The sequence below is a fragment of the Meriones unguiculatus genome, chromosome X, assembly GCF_030254825.1.
Source record: "Meriones unguiculatus strain TT.TT164.6M chromosome X, Bangor_MerUng_6.1, whole genome shotgun sequence".
Taxonomy (NCBI): Eukaryota; Metazoa; Chordata; class Mammalia; order Rodentia; family Muridae; genus Meriones; species Meriones unguiculatus.
Window position 1 is genome coordinate 65,369,251 of NC_083369.1, and position 7,415 is coordinate 65,376,665.

Here is a 7,415-nt window from a genome sequence, read left to right on the forward strand (position 1 = left end):
GGTTTTTAATATATTTACAAGATTGTACAACTACCATTCTCTCATTCAAAAACAACTTTCATTTTCCCCACAAGGAAATTCTATCCCTGATTAAAAATCACTCTTAATTCCCCTCTCCCTCCTATGCCTAAGTAACTGTTAATCTGCTTTTCCATAGCATTATATTTCAACGATTCATGCTTGTTCTGTAATTCACAAATACTTCATTCCTTTTTATGGACAAATAATATTTCATTCTCTTGGACATATCACATTTTGTTTATCTGTTTACCAAATGATGGTTATTTTGTCTGTTTCCACTTTTCAGCCCTTATAAAATGTTCAATTTTATATAAAATGATTCTCTGGGTAGGTTGTATGCATGTATGTATATGTAGGGGATGTATGTATGTATGTATATATATATATGTGTATATATATGTATGTATGTATATGAAGAGACAAGAAGTTCAGTGTTCTCCTCAATTACTATCCACCTTTTTTTTTTTTTGACACAGGGTTTCCTACTGAACCAGAATCTGGCTAGAGTGGTAGCCAACAAGCTTTAGGGAACCTCTTGTCTCTGTCCTACTATCACTGGAATTTCAGAAACATGCCACTATGGTCATTTTTTATTAATGTGTGCTGTGGGAGATAAACTCAGACGTCCATGACTGAGCCATCTCTTTTTTTTTCTTTTTGTAAAACACCAAATCTATATTTATATCCATGTATAATAACTTTAAGCTGAAATATATCATAAAGTATGTCTACTGTCTGGCAACTTTTAAGTATCAACTATTAAAATAAATCAGTGAAATCAGATAAATAAATGAAACTGGAATGAAATAAACACATTAACAAAAATCCAACACATGTGCTTTGCCTCAAAGGGAAAGATACACAAAGCAGTAGTATCCCAAGAGTTAGAACTGATGACGACAACACACTGTGAAGTACAAAGGGCTGTTGAAAAACAGACAAAAAAAACCTGGAATTCTCATGTTCTCAGAAATTGTAGCTAGAGAAATCTGAAAACTCCCAAAATTTCAGCATTACACATTTTGTTTTTCCTAATAGATTTGAGATTTTTTTAAATGCAGGTTTAATTTTTGCCCCTGTTGTATATAACCCCCCTTCTTCAAGATTTATATGTATTGTCCCAAAGAGCTTCCTTTCCCTGGATTTAGGCAAAGATCCAGTCAATCATCTTGCAAATACGTTAACCTTCAAAAATTGGCGATAAAAAGTACAGAGCCTAAGAACAAAGTCTAGATTATGTGTATATGGCTCAGCTTGTGGAAGGGAAAAGGGCCTAGTGTACACGTTCCTGTTACAAAAATACTTTATGCAAGAGCAGACACATCTCCACCCGGATCTCCAACACAGGAGGAGTTAAGACATCTCCCTAAGGACCCCTCACGTTGCACAATGAAAGGGGAGGGAAGTCAGCTTCTTTGCGCTCTTCCCCATTTTGTCCTACCAAGATGGATGCAAATTTATTTTTGAAACAGTTTTCAAAATGTATTTTTGAAAAATCACCAAATCTATTAGAAAACAAGTCGACATGTATAATGGTGAAATTTTGGGATCTTTATTTCTTAATAAAATATTTTGTGTTTGCTAAACCCATGAACTGTTGAATAACAGTTGAAGAACTCAGACATCAAAGGAACTCAAGTTTAAAATGCGAAGTGAGCCAGCTGGCAGCTGTCTTTCCTCAGCCCTTTAGCTGCCTGTGTGCTGAGGAAATAACTCTGGCTGTAAAACAAAAAAAATGGGGAGGCATTTCTCTCCCTGCCTCCCAAGATGCTCAGCCAGTGTGGTTTGAGAACCTGACACTTAATAATTTTGCTATATTGCTTCAGGTGTCACAGAAACAATAAGAAGATAATTTTCATGCATATATTAATACATATATGTATTATCTATGACTTTAGAATTTGATTTGTTTTTCTGTAAGTTTTTTTTAGTTTTTTTTTGGTTTTTTTTTTTTTTTTTTTTTAGTTTTAACATCTTTTCAATTTTTTTGTATTAATTACAGTTTATTCGCTTTGTATCCCGGCCGTAGCCCTTTCCCTCATTCCCTCCCAATCCCACCCTCCTTCCCTCATCTCCTCGCATGTCCCTTCCCCAGTCCACTGATAGGGGAGGTCCTCCTCCCCTTCCATCTGACCCTAGTTTAGCAGGTCTCATCAGGAGTGGCTGCATTGTCCTCCTCTGTGGCCTGGCAAGGCTGTTCCCCCGTCAGGGGGAGGTGATCAAAGAGCCAGCCACAGGTGGTCAAAGAGACAGTCCGGGTTCCCATTACTAGGGAACATACTCGACATATAATATAGGATAAACCTACACAAATCTATATACCTAAAGAAACCAAGCAAGAAGGAGCACCCTGGGTAGGACAATCAATCCTCACCCAAAAAGACAAACAGGACGGACACTAGAAGAAGGAGAAAATGGGAAACAGGACAGGAGCCTATCACAAAGGGCCTCTGAAAGATTCTACCCAGCAGTGTATCAAAGCAGAGACTCAGACTCGTAACCAAACTTTGGGCAGAGTGCAGGGAATCTTATGAAAGAAGGGGGAGATAGTAAGACCTGGAGAGGACAGGCACTCCACAAGGAGAGCAACAGAACCAAAATTTCTGGTTACAGAGGTCTTTTCTGAGATTGATACTCCAACTAAGAACCATTAACGGATATAACCTAGAACCCCTGCTCAGATGTAGCACATGGCAGCTCAGTATCCAAGTGAGTTTTCTGTAGTTTTAACTGAACAAGTGGTATTTAACGCCAGCTATCTTAGCATATAGCTCAGTGCTTCCCTCTAGTGGTCAGCTTCAAAACTAAAATTAAAATTAAAGCTGTAATGACAGCATACGGCCACACGATGTCAGAATAATACCATTATAACTATAAAGTTAGTCTAACTTAAAAATTTAATATTAATACAAGGATTTGTACGTTGGTTATGAAAATATTTTGTGATGCAGAACCGTACAAAATCATTAAGCTATTCTGTTTATATTGAAGTTTGCATTCATGTGTGTATTTGCTCTTTTGAAACAAGGTCTTACTCACTCTACAGGGCAGGCTGGCCCAAACTTGTGGCAATCTTCCTACCTTTGCCCCCCAAGTGCTGATTAGAGGTGTCAGCCACAACACTGAGTTTAGAGTTTATACCAGGATGGCCTTGAACTCACAGGCCTGCCTAATTCTACTCCCAGATTGCGGGGTTAATGGCATGCACCATTATACACACAGCGGTGTATATTTAATGTTTTAAATATGATATTACAATATACATGCTCTCATTAAAACCACACGCTGTGGCATCAAACCAGACCTGACTGCAAACACCAGCTCCTCCTTTCCTAACTTTGTGAACTGGGAGTAGATGTGTAAATTCCTAAATTCTGAGTTTGCTTGTGGCATTAAAGATGGTAAGTCTAGTATGGAGCAGGGGCTTCAATTATGGTGTTTCTTACCCAGGCCTTTTAAGTCTACAGTAGGCCCTCTGCATTTCTACTTTTGGAGGCTCTGCCTCATATCTTCTCCCACACATAGACATGTAATGTAAAATGTATATTTGAGCAGAGCGGGGGTGGTGCCCTCCTGCAGTCCCAGCACTTGGGAAGGCAGAGGCAGGCAGATCTCTGTGAATTTAAGGGAAGCCTGGTCTGTAAGCGAGTTCCAGAACAGCCAGGGCTGCACAGAGAAACCCCGTCTCAAAAAAGAAAAAGACAAACAAACGAATTGTGTATATTTGAAAAAGAATGTAGAGGCTTAGAGAAAGAGCTCAGCTGTTAAAGAGCACTGGCTGTTCTTGCAGAGGTTCAGGTCCCAGCACTCACATGGCAGCACACAACCAAATGTAATTCGAGAATGCAGCATCTTCTTGCTGCTCTCATGAAGCAGGTTGCAGAAAACACTCACATGCAAAAACAAAAACCAAAAAATAACAAATATTTTGTTTAAAAAATAAGTATCTTGAAGAGTTTTAAAGCTTTGACTTTAAAATTTATTATTACTTGTCCTCTATTAATGAAATTGTTGCTGTTGTTGTTTGGCACAGGTTCTCAGGTATAGCCCAGACTTGCCTCAGACTTTCTATGTAATTAAGCACAGAGCTAAATTTATTTTTATTTTATTTTAAAATTCCTTTTGTGTGTGAATGTGCATATGTGTGTATGTATTCATGTGTGCATGCATGTTCAAGCATGCCAAAACATGCTAGTCTAGGCCAGAAGACAACTTGTGAGAGTAAACTCTCTGCTTACCCTATGTGAGAACTAAGTATCAAAATAAAGTCATGAGGCTTTGCTACATATATTTTTACCCCACCGAACCATCTCATTGGCTCTAACACTGAACTTACGATGTTTCTGCCTCCACCTTCCAATTATTTGGAATATATTTGCACCTCTCAGAAGAGATTATATATACTAAGAAATTCTTACAAACTGATTATTCAACTAGACAGACTACTGAATTTTTCTGAATTTAAAATGTAAGCATTCATAAAATCAGTGCATTCCATGTTTTGACATTTACTTATTATTAATTCACTTGGATTTCAGCATCTTGATGTGTTGAGCCAGTACCTCCGGCAACTTTAGTCAAGCTTCATATTCCTTTGCAGGCCCTTGCAAACTTTACAGCTCTGAGGCACTGTGCCTGTGACTTTTGATAATGAAAGCCTCTGGTTAATATTGTTATCATTTCACTTATACATTATTTTTATGACTGCAGAATATTTAATTGTGTCCATTCCAAAGTGAATTCTATCATTATAGATTTAGGTTGCCTCCAATTTTCCCATTATAAATGAAGCTGTAATGTACAATCTTTAAATATAACCCTATTTGCATTCTATTAGCATGATTATTTTAGGATAGATTCTCAGAAGTGAAATTACCACATCAGTGTGTATGAGGATCAGTTATATTTCATAGGATTTTTTATGTAACTATTTTACAAAATATTAGGAACAATTTGTGCTCTCACCAACAGTGAGTGAAACAAAAGTGCTCATTCTATTGCTTTTCCACAGCCTGGTGGACCCTCCAAAACGACGTTTTGTTTTAGCATGTATTTTTTTATTTTATTTTATTAATTACACTTTATTCACATTGCATCCTCCCTGTAGCTCCCTTCCTCCTCCCCTCCCAGTTCCTCCCTCCCCCCCTTCTCCAAGCATGCCCCTCCCCAAGTCCACTGAAAGGGGGAGGTCCCCCTCTTCTTCCTTCTGATCTTAGTCTATCAGTTCACATCAAAAGTGGCTGCATTGTCCTCTACTATGGCCTGGTAAGGCTGCTCCCCCCTCAGGGGGAGGAGGTCAAAGAGCAGGCCAATCAGTTCATATCAGAGACAGTCCCTCTTCCCATTACTATGTAACCCACTTGGACACTAAACTGCCATGGGCTACATCTGTGCAGAGGTTCTAGGTTATCTCCATGAATAGTCCTTGGTATTTTTATAATATGTGATTTAATTAAAAAAAAGTTACCATAATTTTGTAAGGCAAACCCATATTCTGTGTTGTGAATTATCTGTCTTTTTCTGCTTCTAAGGTTCAAGAGTAGGCCAAGAATGCCCACAAATTAGTATTTTTTCATCATTATGTGGAACTATATAGTATGGAACCTGCCAGATGGCTCAGTAGATAATAGCACTTGCTGCTGCTAAGACCGAGAACTTGACTTCAATCCCAGGGACCCACAGGGTTAAAGGAGAAAGTTGACTCCTGGAAGTTACCTTATGACCTGTGTGTGGTGGCACACATATGACCACACACACACAGAGAGAGATGCAAGCACACACATGTGCAAAGTAAATAAATGAAAATGTAATTTTAAACAATTAAAGGAAAAAAGAAAGAAGTATGTAGTGCACCGTACTAGAAATGTCTTACAATCAGATAATAAAAAGGGATTGTTTCCTTTCCATGTCGGAATGGTACACAGGTAGGATTTTTCATCCATAGCAGATGTCATGAAGTAAGTGCACTTATGTACAATTCGTCAGTTGAAAGTGGCCTGGCAAGCTTTAGAAAGGTGTGTGCACATGTACAGAGACATGCAGTGTTTCACTAGTGTTCACTATGTACCTTACTGAGTGTCTACAGTAATTGAGGTTCTGTACACAGAAAAGTTATTAAACACATCCTCCTCATCTCATTTCTAAATACTGGATCTCATATATGGCTGTTTTTATAATGGGCTCCATAAATGAGATAAAAATGAAAGACAATTCTCAGAAATGCTGTAGCAAACAAGGCTCTTCTGCTTGTGACTGATGAAACACTGTTGCTGAGAACAGCTAGAACAATCAGAAGAAACCTCATCCTGTCTGCCCAGATTCCCCTTTCAAGACATCAGAGAGACTGGATACAAGTAGTCAGTTCCCACTGAGGCAAGCCCAACTGTAAGCATGTTGGTTCGTGTTCCCCTTGGGGTATTTGTCAGTCTGTGGGCCAGACACATGAAAAATAAAGGAGGCAGAAAAGCCAGCATAGCTTTAGATAATGTTCCCAAACTCAAAAGAACAAACACTGAAGTCTGAGATGGTCCAAACCCTGCTAAGAACTGAGCAGCTTTGATTCTGAGGAGAAGGAAATATAGAAAGATGGGGAAGCAGGGTCTGGAGAGATAGTTCAGTGGTTAAGAGCACTGGCTGCTCTTCCAGAGGTCCTGAGTTCAATTCTCAGCAACCACATGGTGGCTCATAACCATCTATAATATGATCCAAAGCTCTCTTCTGCCATGAAGGCATACACACAAATGCAGTGCTCATACGTATAGATAAATAAATCTTAAAAATAAAAAAAAAAGAGATGTGTGGCTGGACTAAGCATATTGTCATCAGTTAACCTGCCAGTCTTGTTGCGAAAGACAAAAGCCTAGATATGAAGAAAGTAGACAAAAAAATAAAAATAAAAAGGTAGTGTGGCGTTTGCAAATGCTTCACAAACCTAACAGGGAACTTTTCAAAGAACACTGACTTTGAGAATCCCCATTCCTGCATCTCATGTTGTGTCCCCCTTGGTCTTAGGAATGTGATGAGCTAGATATAAATAGAGCCTAGCAAATATTGGGGTATAGCCTTCAGTCTTAGCCCAGAGGCAGCATTGATTAAAATAATTTGTATTTCTGTCTCTTGACAAACACAGGTGTGGGTCATTTTTGGAAGGACATAAGGTCATCAAGAGTCTCAACACTTTTTCAAGCACAAAGGCAAAAAGTCAGTAAAACACACACACACACACACACACACACACACACACTAGTGTAAAGAAATAGCATCAAGAAGAAAAAGTACAGGCAATATAGAAAAACTCATGATGACCAGGTTATTGCAGTTAAATGGCATGGGCTATAAATATTTAAGAACATAAAGCCAACATAGTGGATTTCACCAGAAAACCAAAATGTAAG